Source organism: Trachemys scripta, chromosome 4 (genome assembly GCF_013100865.1).
Source record: "Trachemys scripta elegans isolate TJP31775 chromosome 4, CAS_Tse_1.0, whole genome shotgun sequence".
NCBI lineage: Eukaryota > Metazoa > Chordata > Testudines > Emydidae > Trachemys > Trachemys scripta.
In genome coordinates this window covers 22,847,587-22,873,210 of record NC_048301.1, presented here as the reverse complement: position 1 = coordinate 22,873,210, position 25,624 = coordinate 22,847,587, and the positions used below count along the sequence as shown (strand labels likewise).

Here is a 25,624-nt window from a genome sequence, read left to right as displayed (position 1 = left end):
TCATTACTTCCGAAAGGAGCAGACTGGCTCTGGAAAGCACTGACTCGCAGTCACACCAGCCGGCCTTTGGTTTCCAGAGTCCCCGAGGGGAAGCAAATTGCTCTTACGTTAGGCGGCAAAAGCAGGGGAGAGCAGGTGCGTTTCCGGGGCAGGTTTGCCGAGTCAATGCCCCCTGCGCTGTTGTAAAGGGGGATGCACGGGTGTAAATGCTGGGGGTCGGAGGGGCCAGGCTGGGGGTGGTCCCGTGTGTCTCCGGCCTCCATCCCGCAGCGGAGCAGAACAAGGTTATGGGGAAGGAGAGCGGCGCGGCGCGGCCAAGACGTGCCTCCCTCTCGGTTGACATGCTGCTCCGCTAATCGGCGGCTGCTGTGGCCCATTGAGAGTCACCTCCCGGCCGAGGCCGCCTCGGCAACATCAGTATGCCGGAGACATTGGCAGGCAGACTAGAGCGCAGGCTTGGAGCCGCCGCTGTCCTCAGATGAACCCGGCTCGGCTGCCAGCAGCCGGCGGAGCGCGCGCAAGGCTGGGGCTCCGAGTGCCGGAGGCAGCTAACACCCCTTCTGTAGAGTTCTTAGAGATGCCCCTGGCCACGTAGAGTTAGGCGGGGGGCCCTAGATACGCTCCGCAGACACACTGGCAAGGTAAGATTCAAAGGGAAACAGACACAGGTTGCCGCCAAGACAGAAACAAGGAGGAAGCTGCCGGCGGCAGCCGCAGGAGAGGAGGGAGCAGCGGCGTGGGGAGAGCGCTGTGCCGGGGTGGTGGGGGTATCTTTCCTTGCAGAATGCCCCGCTGCCGCGGAGCGCCCGGCGGACCGGCTTCCAGATGTTGCGGGCCTGCAACATCTGGAAGCCGGGAGGGTAGCGTCCAGCAGGGCTTGTTTGTACTGGGCTGTAGCAGCAGAGAGATGGGTGTTGACGGCTGGCAGAGACTCCTTGGCAAGTCAGTTTAACCTCAGCCCCCCTGGAGCCCTCTCCGCTCCGCAAAGTTGACCATTGCTCGCCAAAAACTGCCTGTTTATATTGAAAGGTAGCGGGTAGATACGGGGGGGAGGGGCAGAGAGACAAATCCTCAATATTTTGCATGCGGGGGGGAAATAAATAATTCATCTGAATAAAATAATAATGAATGATAACCCGGAAGCCCCTGTTTAAACCCTGCCCTCCGCCCCTTTAAAACCAATAACCCTTTGTACAGTGTGCGTCAGCAAAGAGCCGGAGCCGCTTGGGCAAAAGGTGTCTTGTTATCTAAGGAGCTTATCACCTAAAACCTGGAAGCAAATGAAAGGGCGGCAGCGAGGCGCGTCGCAAAATCAGTGCGCCCAGAGGTCCCGGCTAGTTAGCTGTCCTAGCTCCTTACTCCTAGGCTGGCACCGGGGCACGGCTCTCCCCTCAGGTGGTCAAGTCCCTTCCCCTTTTAACTCAGGACGATTTTTTGCTTTGCGCCCTGGTCACTGTCCAACCCCATCCCCCGACCAAACATTTCTCGGGTGGCCCGAACAGGTTCAGGATCCGAGGCGGGGGGCGCATTTCATCGCCTCCCTTTACTGATTTCGTTCGTTTCGCCTGCCACCGTTTTCCTGGCAGATGAAACAGGCGAGGTCCTACCGAGCCAGTAAACGAAAGAAACACTCGAAATGCCCCCTGCTCCCCTGGGATCGTGCACTGAGCGGAGGCTTAACCTTCCAGGGCCTGAAACCAGAAATTTAACCCCTAGTCAAGTGCCCCCTTCTGCCCCAATGGAAACTTCCCCTCCGCCCCCTTAATGTCTTCCAAAAAACTGTTCTTCCCCATTGATTCCGGGGGGGGCGCAGAGGGCGCGGAGCCGCCCGAATTCGAACACCTCCAACTCGAATTAAACGCAGCAGGAGGCCAAAGCTCCCCTTGGGAACGGCTGGAACCGTGTTTCATCCGCTTTAGAGGGGCGGGAGGGAAGAAAAGAAAAGAGCGACTGTTCAAGCGTGTGACAATGAACGTGGGGGTTGGGGAGACGGAGTCCTGAAAGCAAACCTGGGGGCGGGGGGATGACTCATTGGGAGGCACAGCAAGCTTGGGGGAATCAAGGGAAGCGCCTTTACAATTATTCCTTAAATGAGGGCCGGGGGATGATCTCCTTGCCAGGAGTGAGACTTGGTAGGTCTTTACACGAGTGCTTGCGCGTTGATATTAGCCAGGAGTACTAGAACAATTTGTATTGTGTGGGGGTGCTGAGAGCCATTGGACCGAACTGTAAACCCTGTATAGGCTAGAAACCACTTCAAGCCAGGGGGTTCTGGAGCACCCCGCACCCCTAGTTCCAGCACCTGTGTAACTATCTGACCGTACCACCTATCTATGGCACATTAGTTGCCCCCCTTCCCAGTCTCTTGAAGCTGCCTTGATTCCTTCTCTCCTTTCCCTGCTCTTGTTTTATTCCTGAGAGAGACAACACAATAGCTTCAGAACCATAATTTAAAAGCTATCGGCGGGGCCTTAATAGTCCTGCACACACGCCCCCGCCCCCTGCAGGGAAAGGAAATGGCACGGTACGAAAGCGTTTGCTGATCGCGCCCTCCCTCGCTCGAGGATGCGCAGCCCCTGGTGAAAGGAGCTTGTCCTCAGATGACACCATCTACGGCTCCTCCTCCTCCAGTCCCTTCCCTCCCCACACCGCCTCTCTTCCTCTCGCTTCTCTCGCAGCCCTAATTGGGCTCTTGCTAATATGATTAAAGCCCAGTTAAATGTTTCTTGATAAATCTTGTTAAGGGAGGATTTGTTCCCCACACACACACTCGGTTGCTGGTTAAAAGCCCTAGTTACAGACGGGCGATGTTGATCTAGTGGGGAGGAGGGCGCGATGGGAGAGAGAGCGTTGGCATTTCACAGTTGCTCCTTTAACAGGATTGTTTTTGGATCGGTTCCTGCGGGTTGTTCATCCTCAGGTCGGGTTGGCTGATAAGAACCGCCCTTGGCTTTATGTAACACGTTATTATTTGGTCACGATCCCAGATCAGAATGTTTCCTTCCTTGCTCGAAATGACCATTCGTATGATCCGCCGAGTTCCTGGGCTGTGTGTTGCCAATTCCCGCACCGGGTGTGTGCTTCGGATCAATTTAAGCTGTTTTTTGGTTGTGCCCTTGTAAACGCTCATTGTTAATCATTTATGCGTAAGAATAAAAATACAATAACACGCCGCCTGGAAGGAGAACACTTTTAGCGGATCTAAACCCGTAATCACTTACAGTGTAAGGTGTGGGTCTATTTCGCTCCTTGTTGATTCTGCGGTTTGTTAATATCATTTGTTAAATCTACATTAGGGGATGATACTTAACTCAGACGCTTTGCGTGGCCCCCCTCCCACTACCAATTTCAGCAAAACTGATCTTTGTGGCTAGCAGGCTGATTTGTTTTTATTTTTCACTGTAACTTTGCCAGCGTCCGTTTTGACTCAGCAAATATCAAAATTGGAAAATTGTGATCAAGTGTGTGTGTGTGGGGGGGGGGTGTCTATACAAAAAATGGGGTTCCACCTAACCTTTCGATAAAGGATTTGCGTGAACTGCGGGGGGGTGTTTTGGGTTTATTGACCTGTCTCAAGGAATGTGAGGGAAGAGGGCTGCTTTGGCTTGCTAGCATCTGATTAATGCAAAGGGCTCGGTGGGTGATGGGTGTCCAATGAATTTTCGTCGATCATTTTTCCTGCCCCTACCAGCTGTGCCTGCATATTCGAACTCCCATTGTCCTGCCGAATTCCTTACAATTGGACTAAATGGGGACAGGTCGAAGGAGCAGCAGGGGGCTCGCTTCCTCCTTAGGCACAATGGGGTTTGTGTTCATTGCGCTTCCCAAGCCTATACATTGGTCACTTGTGGAGAACTTTTCCTGGAGGCTCTCGAGCGGAGCACAGGACACAAGGATATTGAACAACTTGCTCTTCCCTGGTGAAAGCAGAAAGATCCCTTAAATCGAAGGCTGCTTGTTCGTTGTATTTTAGTAGTGACTCGTACAGACTTGCTTATTTTCGTCCCTTCTCGTCCCTGCCCCCAACTTTGGGTAATGAATTAAAAAAAATCTTTTTTCCCCTAATGAAATAAAAATAATTTAGACGTCTCCCACATCTGAGGATTTCAAAGCACTTTACAGACAAGAATGCACTATGCCTCATAACATCTGAGTGACCCCTGTCCTCACCTACCCAGTGTACTTTCTTCTTCTTCCTGTGCCCGGATGACAGCACGTTACAGAGGCTGGTTTTTAATAAACGTTGAGATCAATAGACTATGCGAAAGGAGGACAGTGTGTGAAAAATCCCAGTTGGACAAAAAGAACGAAGGGGGGGAGGGGAGGGGAGAGGAGAAGAGAAGAAGAAGAAAAGAAACGAAAAATAAATCTGAGTCCAGAAAGAACGATGCCTTGACCCTGGCGGGAGGGAAACACAAGCAGCGGTTTAAAACAGATTGTTTTGGTCAATCCAGATCTTCAGCCCCAAAGAACCCAAAGAGATGTGAATGAAAGGAGCAGATCTGCGCTCTCTTTGCTGCTCGGGGGCTGGAAATGGGTAAACTAAGAGTCGAGGGAATAATAAAGGGAAAATAGCAAGGCTGAAATAGACAAGAGGGAAGGTTAGAAACGTAGCGTTCTGTCCGGTAGCTAAGGGGAGCTCTCTCCCACCCACCCCCGCCTTAGGAATCTCTCCAGGTCTAAGCGGCGGATTTATTTGTTACACTTAGCGCAGTTAGAAAGACCACAAACGAGCCATTGGAGGCGTTTGCGCTTATTCGCTGATTCCAGACCAGGCTGGGAGAAGTATGAGGATGAAATAGATTTTATTCTTTTGAATGTAACCAATATCAAAAGCAAGGGGGGGGGACACCCAGCCCCCTGTAGGGGGAGAGGGCAAGAATGTAAATGGATGACATTGCGAGGGCAGAGCGCGAAGGTAGCAACGGACAGACGAATCCAGTCCGCTGCCTTTCGGTGATAACAGTCAGGGAAAGACAATGGGCGGGTACAGATAATGGACTTAAAAACTGAGGTCATGGCTCTAGGCGCCAAAGGAGGAAAATCCTCAGGTGGTGTAATTCGGCCCAGAGCTATGGGTTCCAGGGGAGCCATACCGATTTCCACCAGCTGAGGGGCTGCAAGAAGCAGAAGCCCTGGGGTCTGGCTTTCTGAACTCCCCTTTTCCCGCCTTCTGTCCCTTTCAGCGATTTCTCACCCAAGCCTACCGGGATCTGCATTTGCACATCTTGTGAGCTCCCTCTCACAGCACGAGAAGCTCTAGACATGACCCCCGTCTCCTTACTGCTCATACGTTGTACGGATAGTTACAAATAAATAACGCAATCAGCTTGAGTTGGAACAGTCGGTTCTTTCGAAGAACGAGGCTTGTCTTAGCTGAATTTTATGATCTGTGTATCACTATAGCCTACAGCGTTTCTGGCATTTCGCACCACGTGCCTGGCGTGCAGAGAAAAGCCCGAGCTTCGTCTACGGAGTTCCAAAAACGAGACATTTCTTCAAATAAAAGTAAATAAGCCACTAGTCATAATAATTTGCACTTCTACAGCATCCGAGGATTTCATAGCGCTTTACAAACAGCAACGCATTATGCCTCTTCACATCCTTGCTGGATGGCTATTATTAGCCCCATTTTACCTGGGGCTAACTGACTTGTTCAAAGTCTCGCGATTAGAGCTAGGAATAAATCATATACTCCTCGCACTCGTGCCTGAGTTTTAATCACTCACCGCCCACTGATCCCAACAATCTGAATGATAGTGTTCAGTGTTTTGTCCATGCAATTTAAAAACAAACACGCTCGGTCCGGCAACTGTTACCTTCGATGATAGTGCTTAGGTTTTAGACTGATTAAAAAAAAACAAAACAAAAACAAAGCTCCATTGGACCTTAACTCATGGTCCATACTGGTTTTAAAGAAATCTGAATGAAGTTTCCACACTATTTCCTATTAACCCGACACACAAAAATACAGCAATTGTTTTCTTTCTGGATGAATGGAAAGACCTGTCTGACATTAATGTTTTTAATGTAGACAGAAAATGCCAGACTCATATCAACTTGCTTTTCTTACAAAAAGCTGTTCATAGGATTAAGAAGGGAAAGTAAACAGCAGCTCTAAACTTTTAAGATCATTTTCGTTTTAGAAACAGTTTGTCACACAAATCTGAAACAGAAACTGTTTACATTTGAAGATCAAATAGAAGTTATCAAGTACAATTTACAGAGGGGGGGCGGAATATCTTGTTTGAATGTTTAGGGAAAGGATAGCTCTGTTTTCGTTTCAGGGCAGTAACTTTTAAATAATATTTAACAAAATAATTGACCTTGGTGTTTAAACTACAACTCCCTTCACGTCAATAAGCCCACTGGTTTTTAAAAAAAGGTCAGTATCTGAACTCTAGCATTCATTCTGTTAATCTCATCACAACATTTATTTCTGTTGAGATTTTGTTTAATGAACTCATCAGTGAAAGAGAAGTAAAGTTGAGAAAGAGCTCCATAACAACATGTGTTTTAGAGCTTACTTATATTTTCCTTCCCCCCTGAAAAACAGAAAATAAAAATATATGTGGAAATAAATAACTTTTCAGATGGAAAGGAACAAGAAAAAGTTTTAGGGCAAATTATGGTCTGTCTGCCTCTTAAACATACATTCTCACTCTTTAAATGCATGGAAAGCATTCAGTACAGGAAAGATTTTGTGGAATTTGTCTTCCAAATTCATTAGAGCTTCAGTCTGCTCTCTGTGTGTGAATAAAAAAGGAAATAACTCCAAAAGTAAGTGTATCGTGGTGCCCTACTAGGACTGCTTAATTTGCACCATATTCTGCTCTTTATTTGGCTCAGAGATCTCCACCTGCAGAAAGTGGTGCATAGCTACAGAGTCCTACTCACCTAGGTCAAAAATATTCATTTTTGGCCCATTTCTGTCTTCATTGCACACTCAACTCTTACATAGGAGTTCGGAGTGTACGAAATCAAGTGTGCTCTATTGCAAAATGAAGCATTTTGCTAGCTGTACAGTTTTCATGCATGGAGGAACGTATGTAAATAATCTTACATACCACTTGATTCATGTCCTTTTACACATACTGAGGCACTACCTGGGTCCCTCTTGACACATTTTTTTCTCCATCAAGATCCTCCTATCAATGTCAACAAAGCACACATCACTAACTGAAACAATCATCATCCAGTGATCAACAACATTTGGACTCTCAATCCAGCACACAAACAACTATCTCAACAATCATTGGAGGCCCAGAAACTAAAGTACATGATGGTGTTTCACAACTGGAGACATGACATTATCTTGCAGTCCTGACAGGGTCACATCGATCATGGGATAATGAGAGTTCCATTCAATGTCATGAAGAGCATTGACACAGGTTAGTAGCTGTTGTTTCAAATCACAGGCAAATGACAAGAACCACCTTTTTATTTTTAAAAGACTGAACTACAAGGCAATGGGGAGCTTGATGTGACTTCACTTCCCAAGTAATCTGGTAATGCGTATAATAGCCATAACCTAAATCCACAATAATCCATATGGAACTGCAGATTTCTGTGCCATGCTGCTGATATTCAAAAGCATGACACACACACACACATTTGTTTTTTCCTTATAGCCTGTCACAAGCTATAGTGGTATGTCATATAACATTTCAGACATGCTGTGCTGTCATGCCTACATCATCATCTCCTGTCATTTTGATGGTGGCTTCATAAATAACCCCATTAGTTCTTAGTCTAATAGCAAGATTGTGCACAGCTGTAAATCGGGGGCAGTGCAGAGCCAAGGGCCTTGCGTGCTTCACCTCCCAGACTCTTTCAGGGTGATTTACCATGTGATTGTCCAAAGTCTTTAGGTGAGATGTGCAAGGAGTCCTCCAGAGATTTCCCTGCACCCCCTCTGAACTCCCCTATAATTCCCCCCATGGTCAAACCAACCAAGATGAAGAACATAACATGTTGATATATTCTTGGTTCTTAATATGTGAAGGTTCAAGTGTTGTATCTACATCTCAACAACCCAAAGCACAAACACAGCTACCTACTGAAGAAACTGTCTCCACAACCTAAAGGCAGTTCCTGATCTTGTTGGTCAAATTTGTCCCTTTTATTGAAATTTGAAAAGATGGATACTAATGCACCTCTTGCAAAAAAGCTTACAAAGAAGGAAAGTTTCTCACTGCTACAACTGGTAAAAGTGAGGAGCTTGATTTGCCAGATGGATCAGCAAAGCCAATGCTGACAAACTACATGAAAAGGCTGCAAAACACCAAGCCTCTGGACTGCATCCACATGCAGAATGCCTTATAAGCCAGTCACTGTCAAAGCCAATTTTAGAAGTACTTAATGAGGCTGTTAAGAATGCTGGAGACACAACACAGTTTATGCGAACAAACGTGGCTGTCGCATCATGCTTTCTATTTAAACAAGAGATACCACACAATACAAACTGGAGACCAATGTTCACTGCATTGTCAGTGGTTAACCCTGAAGTTGGACACTGGTTCTAAACAAGACTAGCAAATGCTCACTTTCTTTCTGCAAGAAACTCAACTGACTGTTTAGAAGCATGGGGTGCAACTCAGCAGTTGAAAAAGCGAAGAACTCTCTCACCACATTGAAAAAATTTGCATACATGGCTGATGAATGTACCGATGCAAATAGGCATCAAATATTAAGTCACTGTGAATGTTGTTATCTTGATGTCAGTGGTAGGCCAGTAGATGCATTTCTAGATATTCAGGTTATAGAAGACATATTGCCTGCAACCCATATCTTAGAAGAGTAAATGCTTGTAAATTGGACCCCAAACAGATGGCTGCTTGTGCATCTGTGGAGCTGCAAACTTCTCTGGAAGACATGGTGAAGTATAAGCAAGACACAAAAAGTAATTCTTCCTCTCTACTCCGCACTGGAGTATTGTGTCCAGTTTTGGACACCACATTTCAGGAAAGATGTGGACAAATTGGAGAAAGTCCAGAGGAGAGCAACAAAAATGATTAAAGGTGAGAAAACATGACCTATGAAGAAAGGTTTGTTTAGTTTGGAGATGAGAAGACTGAAGGGGGACATGACAAGAGTTTTCAAGTACATAAAAGGTTGTTACAAGGAGGAGGAGGGAGAAAAATTGTTCTTGGTAATCTCGGAGGAGAAGCAATTGCAGCAAGGACGGTTTAAGTTGGACGTTAGGAAAAACTTCCTAACTGTCAGGGTAGTTAAGCACTAGAATAAATTGCCTAGGGAGGTTGTAGAATCTCTGTCATTGGAGGTCTTTAAGAGCAGGTTAGACAAACACCTGTCAGGGATGGTCATAATACTTAGTCCTGCTTGGAGTGCAAGGGACTGTACTAGACCTCCCAGGATCCCTTCCAGTTCTATGATTCTATGATGTATTCAGCTAGCACTAGTATAAGCTTCAGAATCTTCAAAAGACATTAAAAAGCCATAAATGTAATATCTTCATTATACTCTTTTTTCAACAAGAGTCCAAAAATACTGAACATCCTGTAAAAAATTGAAGATGCTCTGGGACTGAAGTTAGTACAACCTGGGAAAACCTGCTGGCTTTCTCATGAGTGATCCTTGGGTGTTGTCTTCAAATTACTGCAACTGTTATTAGGTGGCCATCCAACATCTTGACAGATGAAAGGAGATGCAACAAAGTTGGTCCGTCATTAGTTCTTAGCAATTGTGTGGGAAAAGAGCCCAATGTGTGAGTGGCAAACCTTTCCACAGTGGCCACAGGTCTACTCACCAGATGGAGACTGAAGCACATTCTGCTTCCTGGATCACTTGCAGGCCTCAGCCTGGGCTCTCTGGTGGCTCTCCACAGTGACTGCACCAGCCTGAACCCGGCTTCTCCAAACTGACTGATTATGGGCAGGATTTTCCCAGTTTTTCTTCAGGCCTTGCTTGACCTTGTCACTGTATCAGAGCTTTGGCCTTCCTCTGCGGTTCTTAAGTTGACCATAGAGCTCAGCCTTTGGCAGATAATCTTGAGGCATGCGCTTCATGTGTCCTAGCCAGCGAAGCCAGCAAGTGTCCAGTGTAGTCTACATAGACCAGTTCTCTCAAGGATTTTGTTACTGGTGATCCGTTGGTCCCAAGTAGGGTGACCAGATAGAAACTGTGAAAAAATGGGACAGGGGGTGGGGGATAATAGGTGCCTATATAAGAAAAAGTCCCAAAAACCGGGACTGTCCATATAAAAACAGGACATCTGGTACCCTAGTCCTAAGTAACACCAAGGATTTTTCTAAGACAGCGGAGGTGGAAACTGTTCAATCTCCACTCCTGTTTGGAGTACATAGCCCGACTTTCACAATCGTAAAGGAGGGTACAGACACAAGCCTGATAAACAGACATCTTTATGTTCAGAGTGAGCAACTTGTTATTCCAAAACACGAGGTAAATTTCCCAAAGGTAACAGAAGCTTTGCCAATTCTAGCATCAAGTTCCCTATCAAGGGTGAGTGAGTTGTAAGTCATTATCACGTAGCTTTTATGGATGCCAGTCTTATAAAATACCAACAGTTGAGTGGAGTGAGGCACTACCAGCAATGGGGCTGCAATGTGATCAGGACAGAATAGAGAATTTGAACACAGAGTGGAATGTCATACAACAAATAAAAAAAGAAGTTGAAGTCAAATCTTTATTCAGTCATCATTAGTGGCTTGACCCAATCATTGTGCTATGTTTCCTGGGATGAAAGAAGTAGGAATTCATCTCATGCTACTCCCAGTCACAACAACTACAGCTGAGCATTCTTTTTCATCATTGAATAGAATTTTGTGTTCTGAAAGAAGTCGCCTTCTGCCTGATCATGTGAATGAACTAATGAGCATACCAACTGAAGGACTGGAAGTACCGAACACACAAGAAGCCACCAAAGATGAACACACTGCACTCAAGAAGTTTATTAACAGAGTTGTGCAAAATTACAACAAGAAACCAAGAAGGATGTAGTGCTTTCATAGAAGGCTTGAGTAGCTAACTTTAATTTGTGATGATTTTAAAACATGAGTTAAATCTAATAAAATGGTTGTGAAACATTTTTCAGTTTTTATTATGGTGCCATACAGCCCACCCTCACCCTCACGATCTCACCCCTCGATCCTCACCTCCCTGTAAATTTGAACACCCCCCTAATTTCAATTCCTGGGGAAAATACTGGAGTCCTCCTTTCTCCCTCATTCTACCCCTTATCCCCATTTGGTGGCAGGGACAATTAAGGGGCTCTAAATCCTGTGACCCTCTAATTGTCTTGTTTTAGCACCATGTTACCTGCTACCTTAAAAATCCCCCTGTAGTTTCAGCTGAACACAGTATTTTTTACCTCCTCTTCTACATTGTTCCCATGCACTGTTAAACATGACTAAATTTTATTCTGCGTTTCAGTGGTGGGTCAAGTGAGTCTTGTAGAGAGATTGTGTAAGCCTGTTTGTAAAGCTCTTTGGGATCCTTCTGAGAGTAAGGTGTTATGTAAATTCCTATAATTACTGATGTTTTCCTAGGTTTAAATGATCCCTTGCTAGACATATTTCCCCTGCCCTTTTTAAACATTTAACATAGTATCAAGCCAGTAATCATCCCATTGTTTCTCTGGACCTGTAGGTCACTGGAAAAGAGGGGCTAAAGAACCCTGGGGAGGTTGAAACCATGATGTGAAGTCAATTTGTGTAGAAAAAATTAGGATCGAGACTGATATAATTCTGTGGCACGTCAATTCTGCCTGCCGTTTACCAAAGCAGAACAGTCTGCTTGTGACGGGCATGTCCTTCACTTCACTGGGTGATGTGGTGTATGCCAGAAAATAGACCAGTCAGCCTGACTTCGGTACCTCAGAAGCTACTAGAGCAACGTATAAAACATTCAATTTGCAAATACCTGGAGGATGAAGGGGTGATCACTAGCAGCCAGCATGGATTTTTTAAGAACAAATCATGTCAAACCTGCTTCATTTCCTTCTTTGACATGGTAACTGGTTTGGTGGTCAGGGGGAATGTGGTGGACATAATATACCTGGACTTTAGCAAGGCTTTTGACACAGTGCCATAGGCTTAGTTTGACTGCTATATTTGGGGGAGTGGGGGAAGCACGGGTGCGCATGCTGAAGCCAGTTCTCTTGGTTCACTCCCCCTGCCTGCAGTGGTTCCTGGGCTGCCAGTGCTGGGTCGGACAGGTCAGCTTAATGAGGGGAGCCTCAGCTGCCGCTGTGGCGACCTGAGCATTGGCTGCTGCAGCAATGTGGCTGCTTTCTCTGCACTGCTGTGGCCACCTCCCTGCTGGGGCTGTTGCTGCCACCGCCGAGGAGACACCACATACAGGGTTCCTGGTTCCCCATCCCACACACACACACACACACACACACACACACTTCCATATCCCATTCTCTTCCCCCTGCCCTCTCCCATCACCCTTCCCCACTGTGTCTTCCTCCCTTCTCCCAGCCCCACCTCCATTCCCCTTGCTCTGCCCCCTCCCATGGGCACTCACTGGAAACAGATGGACACTATGACCCAGGAGGCAGCTGCAGAGGTAGCAACCCAGAGCAGCTGATCCATCCCACTCCCTGCCTCGACCTGGCTGCCAGGAACAGGGGCCCAGGAAGCATGTAGGGGGTGGGGCGCAGCATGGGAAGGACAGAGGCCCCGCTCTTCCTTCCCCTCCCTTCCCCAGAAGGCCAATGAGCAGAGCAAGCCTTGCAGAGCAATTCAGCACTCGTAAAAATTGGGGCATGGGGGAGTGGCATGTGACCCCACATGCCACCTCCCATACCTCACCTCTGTTTGGGGCAGGGGGCAATGCCCTCCCTGCACTCCTCAAATTACGCCCATGCACAGTCCCTTAGTCATGTTGCTAAGTAAGATGGAGAAATGTGGGCTTGGCCGAACTACCATTAAGTGGAAACATAATTGGTTAAACCGCAAACAATGTGTAACTCTTAATGGAATGATGTCAGAGTGGAAGGAGGTCTTGAGTGGGGTTCCACAGGGGTCTGTTTTGGGTCCAGTGTTTTTTAACATCTTTATGAATGACCTGGATGTAGGAATACAGAGGATACTGATCAAATTTGCAGATGACACAAAGTTGGGGGAGTTGCAAACACTTCGGAGGATAGAGCTAAAATTCAAAGGGATCTTGATAAATTGGAGAACTGGGCTAGAGACAACAAAACTAAATTCAACAAAGACAAATGTAAAGTGCTCCACTTAGGGAAGAAAAACCAAACGCACAAATACAGAATGGGAATAACTAGCTTGGCAGCAGCACTGCTGAGAAGGCTCTGGGAATTCTGGTAGATCACCACCTCATCAAGCAATGCGATGCTGTTAAAAAAAGCAAATGCAATTTTAGATTGCATTGACAGAGGCACAGCATGCATGTCACGAGAGGTGATAGTACCGCTCTACTAAGCCTCAGCGGAGTACTGTGTCCAATTTTCTATACATCCACCAATGTATAGAAAGGATGTAGACAAACTGGAAAGGATCCAGAAGTGAGTGACAAAGATGATCAAAGGGATGGAATGGAAGCCATATGCGCAAAGGCTGAAGGAACTGGATATGTTTAGTTTGGAAGAAAGGAGATGGGGGGTGGGGAGGATGTGATAGCCACCTTAAAATATTTGAAAGGCCGCCATAAAGATGATGGAGAAAAGCTGGTAATGGGTTCAAACTACAGCATAGCAGATGGAGATTAGATCTCAGGTAAAACTTCCTAACTGTAAGAACAGTAGGACAGTGGAAGAGACTGCCTCGGGAGGGTGTGGCAGCTCCTTCACTGGAGATTTTCAAAAAAGAGGCTAAATAGCCATCTGTCTTGGATGGTTTAGACAACACATCCTGCATCTTGGCAGAGGCTCAGAAGATGACCCTTGTGGTCCCTTCTACCCCTATGGTTTTATGGTTCTATGAAAATGTGTCAACCCACTCTCCATCTCCTCAGCATTAATACTGTGGTAAATAAAAGCTAGTCACAGTAAATTAATATGAAAGTTTGACAGGCTCTGCCTAATCCAGTCACACAGTCACAATTACACAAAAATTCAATGACATTTCTTACGCTAAGAGTCTGGGGTTGTCTCTTTGGAGCGGAGGTAAGCCCACTTCCACATCAGTGACTGGTTAGCTGCAGCCATAGTTAAATTGCAGTCTGACTTTAGAATAAGAGCCATTTGTAGCCCCGGGTGTAGCTCTCAGAAAATAACACCAAAAGGCCATCGTAAGTACCCAAACCAGGGTGAATTGCATCGGGCAAGATTGTCACTTTACAAATTGCCTTGATCAGTGGGCTGATGCATAGCTGCATTGTCCCAGGAGCAGAGTAGGGAGGAAATTCTGATTCTAAGAGTCACAATTAGCTCCCCTTGTTCAAGGGGGAAAGTAAATACACTACAGGTCTATACCACCAGTAGCAGATTATTCTTCCGGATCAGCATAGGTGGTGGGGAGGCAAGTAAAAGCTGCACTCATTCTGCCTATCTCCACCCCTGATGGAGGCTGATCTCGCCCCCTGCTCTGATATGTAGTCCTCCATACAGGAGAATTGCATATCAGAGCAATGCTATGATATGCAATCCACACAAGAGAGTTTTACCCAATGAGTCTGACTAGAGAGAGAAATCTGTGACACACGTCACATATGTGGCACATGAGCATAGTTGCATCACATTTCCAGACAAATGGATCTCCCACCCGGTGTGAGCATAGTATCTGATTGTATACATGGTGTGTGTTCTCTGTCCCTTGTTATTCATTCATATGATTAGTCTGGTTCTGATTATTTTTTTCAGGCACCCTTACTCCCTTGCATGGGTGCATCGGCCAAACCACAGTCTTGCCCTTAAACTATGCAGCAGAGAGAAAAGAATAATCAGAAACAGACTTATCACATGAATAAATACCAAGGTACAGAGATCAGATACTGAACTCACGCTGGGTGGGAAATCCATCTGTCTTAAAATGTGATGCAACTATGCTCGTGTGCCAGATGTGTGATGGGGGTCACAGATTCTCTTCACAGCTCAACTCACTGGGTAAAACCATGCTTGCTCAGGGAAACCAAAGCTTGTTGAAAAACATCATTTCTAAATATGAAATGGTAGCCTGGTCTGTGTTCGCATGGAGAACTTAGGCTGCATGTGACTCGAAAAGAGCAACTGAGCTCCTGTCATTACTGGTTGCTTTCCTCGGATTTACAACCAGAATTGGCAGTGGTCTGGAAACAGAGATATGCAGCACGGTTGCTATGGATTAGATGCGTGTCTCTGTGCACAGACTCTTTTCTTCTCCTGAAGGAGAATGGAAGAACATCCGACACTGGTTTGCTGTGTGAAGTGACAATATAAAGTACAAATAAGCAAGAACACAATGACAAGTTAACCTAGAGAAAGAGAGGCACATAGTTGAATAATGATCTATACTTCTCAGTACCATTAAAGTACATGCACATGTCTATCATGGAAGCTCCTCACTCACCTCCCAAGGGTAACACCCCTGCCTGGGAAAGAGGAGTCGCAAGTCACTAATCAAAGACATAAGTAGTGCAGTAACTTGGGGTTAAGCAGAAAGGGAGGAGGTGCATGGTGCCAGACCCCGTTCCTTCCAAGACACAAGAATTTTCTGAAATGACTGAGGTTCAGTCCCCACAATGTGCTGATACTCGATCCAGCCACTTTGGCAGTACATATAACTGCCAGTCCTTCACTAAACATCATATTTTATACAACCTCATGGCTTCCACATCCCTCTGGGCCTGCAGCCCTACATCCAGTAATCTCAGTGGCTTTTTATGAGTTTGTCCGTGTGGTAGAGTAAACAATGGGCATATCCTCCAAAAAGAATCCACTTGTTTCTAATTGTGAGGGACAGATCTTTACTTCTCTTGGGCCCAATGATGAACAGATGCAAAAGGAGGAAATGAACTCAAACTGGAAGTGAAAAGTTAAGGTATTGCATCTGAACCAGAGCACTCCTTCTCTGAAACTGGTGGGTGGTTCCCAATTTTTCATGACTCTTCCTGCATCTGCCAGGTGCACATACTAGGAATTCTGAATCTACAACTGACCACCCCACCCCCAACTTTCCAGGCTTTGCATTATGGTACCGTAGGATTAAGTATGTGTTAAATCTGGGGAAAAAAACATGATATGACAGATGTGAGCATGAAAGGAGGACAGAGGATTCCTTACTTCCCATAAGATGACTGATTTGGAAGAGCCAAGGAGCTTGCACTCAGCTTCCCAGGTATTGCAACAAAAGTTTGCAGATCTACATGAATACTTGGCCTATATTCATCAGTCATTAGCAGAACTTGTGCAATTGTACAAACAGCAGATTCCTACACCTACAGGCCCTCATTCATTTCCAGTGTGGGTTTTAGTTTTATTGGCTGCTAGCCTACCTGATAAGAGAAGAGCAAAATCATCCTCTAATCTTTGTATCTCAGCTGCCTGGTCTCTGATTCTCATAATAGAAATGTAAAAAGAAATAGATTGATCTCACACATTTTTAGCCACATATTTACCCTAAACTAAGTGGATTATAATATTTGCTTACTGTATCCATTGCCATGCTGGCATATACTTAGAACTAACTCCTTGGAACGCTACTGAACATTTTGAAATAACTTTGTTTATAATGAAGTGTTTGCCAATGATTGCACATTATACACATGTATTGTCCAAGATGTGCAGGTATTTGAGGGTACATCTGCACTGCAAATAAAAGGCCTGCGACAGTGAGTCTGAGGGCCCAGTTCAAAAGATTTGGGCTTGTGGGGCTCACTCTATAAGGCTAAAAATAACAGTGTGGATGTTCCCGCTTGGACTGGAGCTCCAGCTCTGAGACCCACCCCCCTCACCGGGTTGAAGAGCCTGAGCTCCAGCCTGAGGAGAACGGTTTACAGTGCTACTGTTAGCCCCATAGCCCGAGTCGCTGGAGCTGGTGGGGAAGCAGGGGCGGCTCTATGTATTTTGCCGCCCCAAGCACGGCAGTCAGGCGGCATGCCTGCGGGAGGTCCACCAGTCCCACGCCTTCGCCATACCCGCTGCCGAATTGCCACCAAAACCGCGGGACCAGCGGACCTCCCGCAGGCAGGGCTGGCTCCAGGCACCAGCTTGCCAAGCAGGTGCTTGGGGCGGCCACTCCAGAGAGGGGCGGCACGTCCAGCTATTCGGCGGCAATTTGGCGGATGGTCCCTCACTCCCACTTGGAGCGAAGGACCTCCCGCCGAATTGCCGCCGCAAATCGCGATCGCGGCTTTTTTTTTTTTTTTTTTTGCCGCTTGGGGTGGCAAAAACCCTGGAGCCGGAAACCCTGGAGCCAGCCCTGCCCGCAGGCATTCCGCCGAAGGCAGCCTGACTGCCGACCTCATGGCAACCGGCAGGCTACCCCCCGCAGCTTGCCACCCCAGGCACGCGCTTGGTGTGCTGGTGCCTGGAGCCGCCTCTGTGGGGAAGGGGTTGCAGTGTGGACGTACCCTTGTTCACCTGCATTTTGGAACACTACATCATCGTTCTGGGGAAACACAAATGTATCTCCAAGGATGGTGTGGGTGTGGTGTCCATTTACCTTGGTCTTTCACAGGGATATATGGAGTTCTTCCAAATGCTGTCAGCAGGGCCAACAAGAGGTGCAGGAAGCCGGTACAAATTACTGGGGCCCTGTTTAACCAATCCACCCTTGCTAGGGAGGCCCGAAAAAATTCTGGGCCTGGCTTCCCCATCTTCCCCCCCACCTCATCATCCCTGTTTAGCCAGTCTGCCTTTGCTGGAGGGCCCGAAAAGAAAATTTTCACCAGGGCCCGAACCCACTCTCGCGGCCCTGGCTGTCAGGCACTTCACTGAGGCTAGAGTTAGTGCCGACATCTTCAGTGGAACGCTTGCTGTCAGAAAATGCAGTTTCATCTCAATCAAAACTTTTCATGGGAATGTGTGGATTTTAACAATTTTCAAGGGAACAAAATCAAAATGATTCACTTATCAGGGGGTAGCCGTGTTAGTCTGTATCTACAAAAACAACAAGGAGTCTGGTGGCACCTTAAAGACTAACAGATTTATTTGGGCATAAGCTTTCGTGAGTAAAAACCTCACTTCTTCGGATGCATAGAGTGAAAGTATGAAAAATGATTCACTGCAACTTTCTCGTTCAGTTTTGATAAGGTCAAAATGTTTCATTTTGACTTTTATATACTATTTATATAATATTTTATATATTATATATTTTTATATTATATAGTATATATTTTTATATACTATTTTATTATATTTGTATGCTGCATGAAATATTAAACACATATTATATTACAACATTTCATCATTATCAAAACAAAACAATTGGGCATTATCAAAACAGAACATTTTGATCATTCTTAAGCTTAATTTTTCAAAATTTGTATTTTGTGGGAAATTTAGAAACTTCAGCATTTTGTTCCGATTTGGAATGAAAACATTTCAAAAAGGTCAGAATTTCCCATAGAACAGAATTCCATTTGCCATCAGTCTCAGATTGAGACCATTGCTCAGGGCTTGCTTCTGTACAAAGGGATGAAAAGGAAGGACTCAATCATACTGTTGTAAGCTCTCCGAGTGCATTCTCACCATGGGCCCACATATTGGCCTCTATTGTGGTCGTTTTCGTTCTGTGCTGGAGGTGTAAAAATGTATGCGATCCTTTGTAGCTGCTCTGCCAAACAAAATACGGGAGTGCGCTCTGAATGAAGGAGCTGAGCGTAGCATGGGATGGCGAGTTATTCACCAAGCTAGAGTGCTGAGACAGCATATTTAGAATGGAAAGACCAGGGTCATGAAGATGGAAAGGGTGAAGCAGAATGATACAAAACTGGACAAAAGGGACAAATGAGGATGTAGCAAGAGAATTTGGCCCCTATGTGCTGATGTTCATCTTCAGGGGGAAACTAACTTTTCAGCACCTCAGAGGTTTGATTAATCAAGGCTTAGAAAACTGAAGTTCCACTGTAATCGCCATTCAGTTGCCCTTTCCTTCTCATTTACCCGTATCCTGTACAGTTGCTTTACTAGCTTCTGCAGGGATAGCTCAGTGGTTTGACATTGGCCTATTAAACCCAGGGTTGTGAGTTCAGTCCTTGAGGGGGCCATTTAGGGAACTGGGGTATAAATCTGTCTGGGGATTGGTCCTGCTTTGAGCAGGGGGTTGGACTAGTGACCTCTTGAGGTCCCTTCCAACCCTGATATTCTATGATACTTGCCAGCCACACCCACAGAAGGGCCACTGAAAAATTACCAACTAAAATGCTGCCAAAGTTAACAGTTAGTAATAAAAAGTAACTTAATGAAAGAAAAAAATGCAGTAGCGGATGCTCTTTTAGACAGTGTGAAATACTAAATAAATAATAATAAATAATAATAATAATAATAGTTAAAATGGTGTGACATTATAATTCAGGGCATTATTATATTGTAAGAAACATTGCCTTGAAAAATAATATAGCTTCAAAATACACTCAAGACTTTGAGTCAGATCAGACTCCAGTCATTTCTTTATCAGCTTTATATGATCACCCTTATCAGTACTGTACAATAAACCCATCAGATCTCTGTTTTAATTCTTAAAATAAGGTGTTCTTGACTCTTTCCATAACAGATTGATTCCTCTTGCTATCAAACCAATTTTATTTATCCTTTTAGGCTAGGATTTTCAAAAGAACGTAAGGAATTGAGTGCTCAACTCCCACTGACCCTTAATTGGATTTGGGCACTTACCTCCTTTCAACTCCTTTGAAAAATCCTTCCTTATAAAGTCAATTGCTTTTTAGCCCTGATCTACCCAAACAACAAAAAGGTAGCTAGAACAGGTGTGCCCATTATGATAAAAAGCATTTTATCATCCTTTCTGTATTTCCCAGCCTTATTATTTAAAAACTTTTATTAATTTCCTTTGCATCACAAAAATGAACATGAGAAATTCAGTCACAAAATAATATTTTTACAAATAGTTATAATTGCAAAGAAGAGCTTAGAATGGAATGGTTCCTCCAACCTTAAATTATGGAGTTGCGATTACCGCTCGGTAGAATCACAGAACTTAGAGATAGAAAAGAATTCTTACACCCTCCAATCTAACAATACGGTATTGTTCCCTAAGGTATGCTTTATGGTGTTTTGTCCTGTCTGAAAAGTCCCAGCAATAAGAGTTCCCCTTGAAAGACTATCCTACAGTCTAATGCTTCTCAGTTTCAGAAATACACCACAACGTGGCTTAGTCCTACAGCCCCACCACTCCAGTGCAATAAAGGACTGCAGGATCAAGTCTATTTAATTCTGGTCCATGCTTAGGGGCAGAGTCACAGCTAATATAAATCAGGGTAGCTCCTGACTTCAGTGAAACTAATTTACACCATTCATATACTTGTCAACTTTTACCCTACTCCCCCAAGTCAAATTGGGCTCATTTGGGCTCCAATCTAGCAATGCACTTAAGCACATGCTTAATTTTGAGCACATCAGTAGCACCACTGAAGCCACCTGGTAGAGACAGCTAATGCGGTTACAAAGGGAGTGGTGGGAGTCAATGGGACTATTCATGTGCTTAAAGTTAAGCATGGATGTAAGTACTTTGCTGGATCAGAGCCTTAATCTTTCTTTCTAAGACAGTTTTTCCAATCCCATGGATCATTTTTGTTGCAATTGTCCAAACTCTCTCCAATTTGTCAATAACTTTCTGGTAATATTGAGCCCACAATTGAATGCAACATTACCAGAATCTTACCGGTGGAGTATTTTCTCCCTGCTCTGAGAGATGATGTCTTTACCTATATAGCCTATTTCACATTGCAAACTCATATCTAATTTGCTGTCCACTACTGTCCCTATTTCCCCCTTCTAATAAGTTTATACATTTCAGATTATTTTTCTTCAGATGCTGGCATTGTTTCATGCTAAACCACATTATATTTTGTACCCATGTTTCTAATATGCTTAGGTCACTTTGTGTTATTTCTCTGATGACTGTTGCTTGCATCTCCTCTTGGCTTAGTATCATCAGAAAATTTTACTCTTGTGCTGTTTACGTCCTCTTAATCAAGACATTAAATAGAACCAGACCTAACGACAGTCCTTGCCATACCCACAAGCCATCTCCACCAACTTCGATACATTGCAATTTATCATTACCCTTCTCTTCAGCCAGTTTCAGCCCACATGACGGCGTTCCTATCCAAAACAATTTAAGTTCATTTTTCAAGACTTCATGAGTCAGTATTAAATACTTTAGTCAAATCCAGATATATTACATCTACAACATTCTCTTTATCCACTACGGGCCTGCTCTTATATATACTCTATTGGCTGACCTATTTGTCTATCTGTTCACATACCATGCTCATTACATTAGTATCCGAACACTTTCATATTGACATCAGTGGGAGTTCCCTTCATGGAAGTATCTATAGGATTGAACCCTAATTCTATTTTTTTTAAATCTGGTTTATTTGGCAAGATTCATACCATTCTAAACCTAAGTTGCTTATTGTTCATGGTCCTCTTATTCTCTATTCCTCCCTTGACATGGGTGAAACTCCATCGAGACACAAGATGAGAAGGATTTAGCCCTAGAGGTTTACAACTGTTTCATAGATTCATAGAGTTTAAGGCCATAAGTGACCACTAAATCATTTAGTTTGTTAAATTGCACCCAGTTACCCCTGGATTGAGTCCAATAACTTGCATTTGGCTAAAGCATATCTTCCAGAAAGACCTCCAGTCTTGATTTGAAGACATTGAGAGAGAGAATCCACCACTTCCTTGGGTAGCTTGTACAAATAGTTAATAATCCTCACTATTAAAAATGTGTGCCTCATTTCTAATTTGAATTTTTCTGGCTTCAGCTTCCAGCCACTGGCTTGTGTTATGCCTCTCTGCTAAGTTAAAGAGCCCTTTGGTACCCAGTATTTTTTCCCCTTTAAAGGTACTTGTATACTGTAATCAGGTCACCTCTCAATCTTCTTTTTGATAAGCTACACAGACCAAGCACTTTAAGTGTCTTACTCTGCAGCATTTCCACCAGCCCTTGCACCATTTTGCCATATACCAGAGGTAAAATCATTTCCCTACTCCTCTGTTGATACATCCAAGGGTCACCTTTGTCCTTTTCGCCTCATCATTGCACTGGGAGCTCACGTTCCATGTAACATGAGGTAACACCATTCAATGACTGGAAGTTGAAACTAAACAGATTCAGACTGGAAATAAGGCATACATTTTTAAGAGTGCGTAATTAACCAGTGGAATAATTTACCAAGAGTCATGGTGGATTCTCCATCAATGACCATTTTAAAATCAAGATTGGATGTTTTTCCTAGTAGGAATTATTTTGGGGAAGTTCTATAGCCTGTGTTATACAGGAGGTCAGACTAGATGGTTCCTTCTGGCCTTGGAATCTATGTTCATTCGCTTGCCCACTATGACCCCTAAATCCTTTTCAGAACACGCTGTGGCCTGTGTTCCTTGTTCCTAGATGTATGACCTGGCATTTGGCTGTACTAAAATGCACTTTGTTTGAACGGGCCCAACTTACCAAGTGATCCAGATCATTCTTTATGACTGCACGGTCCTCCTAATTATTAATCCCTCCACCAATCTTTGTGTCATCCTCCAATTTTATCAGCAGTGATTTTCTATTTATTTCCAGACCATTGATGAAAATGTTGCATACTGCCAGGCTTAGTGCCAGTCCTTGCGGAACTTCACTAGAAACACCCACATTCAATGAGGAGTCTCCATTGACAATAACTCTTCGAGATCTGTCAGTTAGCCAGTTCAGAATAACATTGTGCTGATTTTGAAATATGGGTGCCTATACCAAATAGGCTTATTTGCAACAAGGGCTCTGTGGGCAGTCAACTGCAGGATCAGGGCGCTGGAAGCTTAACTTTTGCTCTTCTTTCTTTGTGCAAGCCTATCTTTGCAGCCAGTTTTTTTAAATATGTAATTTTTTTCCCCCATCCACCAAGAGTGAAATGTGCTTTCAGTCTGGGGGACTTGTCCTTCAGACTAAGGAGAACACCAGAGAGAGAGAGAGAGAGAGAGAGAGAGAGAACGAACAAGACTTCCAGTACTGCTCCTAGTAGGCAGGCACAGGGCAATACTCAAACCTTTACATAGCCACATACGCCCTCACCACTAGTTTCAGACCACTCCTAATTTATAAATGGACTTTTCTTTTCCCTGACACTGCTTCTCTCCCCCCCCACATATATTTGTAGAAGCTCTTATCACCCGTCAATTCTTTTGCTGCCCTTGGCTTTTCCCTGCAACCTTAAATGACTAAAGATTCTTGTTTGCTTGCCTCCTCTCCCTCCCCAGTGTATTTAACCTCAGGACAGGAAGCAAAGCATATCTAGCATGGAATACATGTCCAACAGTGGCAGCAATGGGTTTCTAACCAGCCTGTTTCCCTACCTGCCTCCTCCTTTCTCTTGGTCAAACAAGCAACTTTACTTTCGACTCATTTCTAGCTTGTCCCTGTTGTTCCTCACATACTTGTTTTTGCCACCAGCGCATGTGGCTGACAGAAAATGCAACTCCTCAATTAGACTCCGAGGAGCATGCTGGGAATGACAGGTCAGTTTGAAGATTTCTGAGCTAAACTGGGTTATTGTAACTGACAAGACTTCCAGTAAACAAGTCTGGAAATATCAGAATCCCCTGCTCCCCGTCGAGAAGGCCAAATTAGAAAGAGCTAAGATTTCTAATTTCTATTGTGACTCATGCCCATGCTGAGCACATGGTTGATGAGGTCAGCGACAAGGGTTGCTGTGTTTGGGCTATAGAAAAAAAAATGGACTCCGCTACATGATAAAACAGCCAGAGCAGATTTAAAAGGAGGAAGAGTGCAGAAACCACAAAGGCCCATCAATCACAGCAGGAAAGCAGAGGAGATTGGATCATTCTTCTTGGAAGATTAATCAGAGACAAGTCACAAGGGACATTTTGTACTTCCATTCACCTACTCTTTCTATTCCTTAAACATATGCTCTCTTCCCCCCCGGAATGTTAAACAAAATCACTTATTCTGCTCAGTTTAAGTGAAAGTTTAATCTCACAGGGTTAGAATCATTTCTCATCTCAGAGTTTACAGTCCCAGTTTGAAAATAAAGGGTTTGATCCTAGAAAACCCTATTGACCTGAGAAGTCCTTACTCATATTAGCATTCCTATTGACACAGCAACCCCAGTTCAGGATGACCCTAGTCAGGACAGTTAAGCACATACTTAGCTTTTAAGCACATGCTTAAGTCTCATCAAAGCCAATGTAACCTAGCCATGTGCTTAAGTGATTTCCTGAATCAGGACCTGGGTGAGTAAGGAATACTCATGGCAACAAAGGTTTGCAGGATGGGACTAAAACTATCACGTAGGATTGCTGACTCTATTACCACAGGTGGCCAATGTTTTTTATTTATTAAACAAAGTGACATCATTTATGACACCAGCTGAATATAGAGCCCACTGAAAGAGAGATGACAAAACCTCCATCCTACTTTGGCCACTGGGGAAAAGAGCTGTAATGTCTAATATGTAATACAATGTTCAATTTTAAATGCTGATTGTTAAGTACCAAAGCAGGCGAGAGACATATTTTACAGTTTATTGCATTGGACTCCTTTTCAGCAGGATGGTCTCTGCCAACAGCAGGTTCAGAACTGCCAGTTCTAATTAAAAAACTTTATTTTAAAGATACATTTCACCGTTTATTCATGAGAGTAAGTGCTTCTCACCCTCAGAACTTTTAAATTGCTGGATTGAGCAGAGGGTACAGTTTCCTTTTTAGTGATTCCCAAGTAATGGCTTTAACTAATTGTTCTAGCAAGTCAGGAGTGATGTTCTGTGCCTGTTCAAGTCACTTTGCTTTTATCAATTATTCATTTAGTGTAGACTTTCTAAGCTCTCTCCATTTCTTTGCCAATGGTTTAAATGGGAGGTTACTAACCATTTTCTTTTCCTTTGTAATGTTATAATAGAGGAGTTTAAAATGGACAGGGATTATAATAGCTTCAGCAATTTCGATTAGAAAGCCCTTCTGCAGCCTCAGTTATACCGAATATGCAGCTCAGACGATTTCCATTGGAAATTCTGGTAACGTAGTATTGTGAAATCTGTATTTTGTAAGCTTATTCCATGGTGCAAACAACCGGGAAAACATTCTGATGACCTTTGCATCTCATTCTGATGGCCAACTCTCTGCCTTAAAGGGGAGGAGAGGGTGAAATCTTTATTTGCCTGTTAGAGTCAGTATGAACATTTCTTATAAATACCAGCACTAACAGTAAACAGCTTGTAAAAATACCAGCTATGGAAATATTTCGCTCATAAATCGCCAGTTTTTGCCTTGGGTTACACCCATGCAGGTTCAGGGTCTGCAGTCAAGTTGCATGAAGATAAGTGAGATTCAGAGATTCCAAGGCCACAACCAACCACTGTGTTCTTCTAGTCTGGCCTCCTGCATGGCACAGGTCAGAGAACGTCCCCATAATAATTTGTATTTGAATTAGAGCATCTTTTAGAAAAACATCCAATATTGATTTTAAAATGGTCAGTGAGTAGAACAGAATATAGTCTGAATCTCTCT

The 25,624-nt window shown here is 44.4% G+C and overlaps 1 long non-coding RNA gene across 2 annotated transcripts in view; it reads left to right on the top strand.

The window, feature by feature from the left end:
- Nucleotides 1-474: 474 nt before the first annotated feature.
- LOC117876211 overlaps nucleotides 475-25,624 on the top strand; it is a 91,177-nt gene continuing 66,027 nt past the window's right edge. The window contains exon 1 of one of the 2 annotated variants that reach the window (XR_004645453.1): nucleotides 475-641. This is a non-coding gene — a long non-coding RNA (uncharacterized LOC117876211). The remainder of the gene's footprint in view (nucleotides 642-25,624) is intronic. The other variant, XR_004645454.1, reaches the window with a different exon arrangement.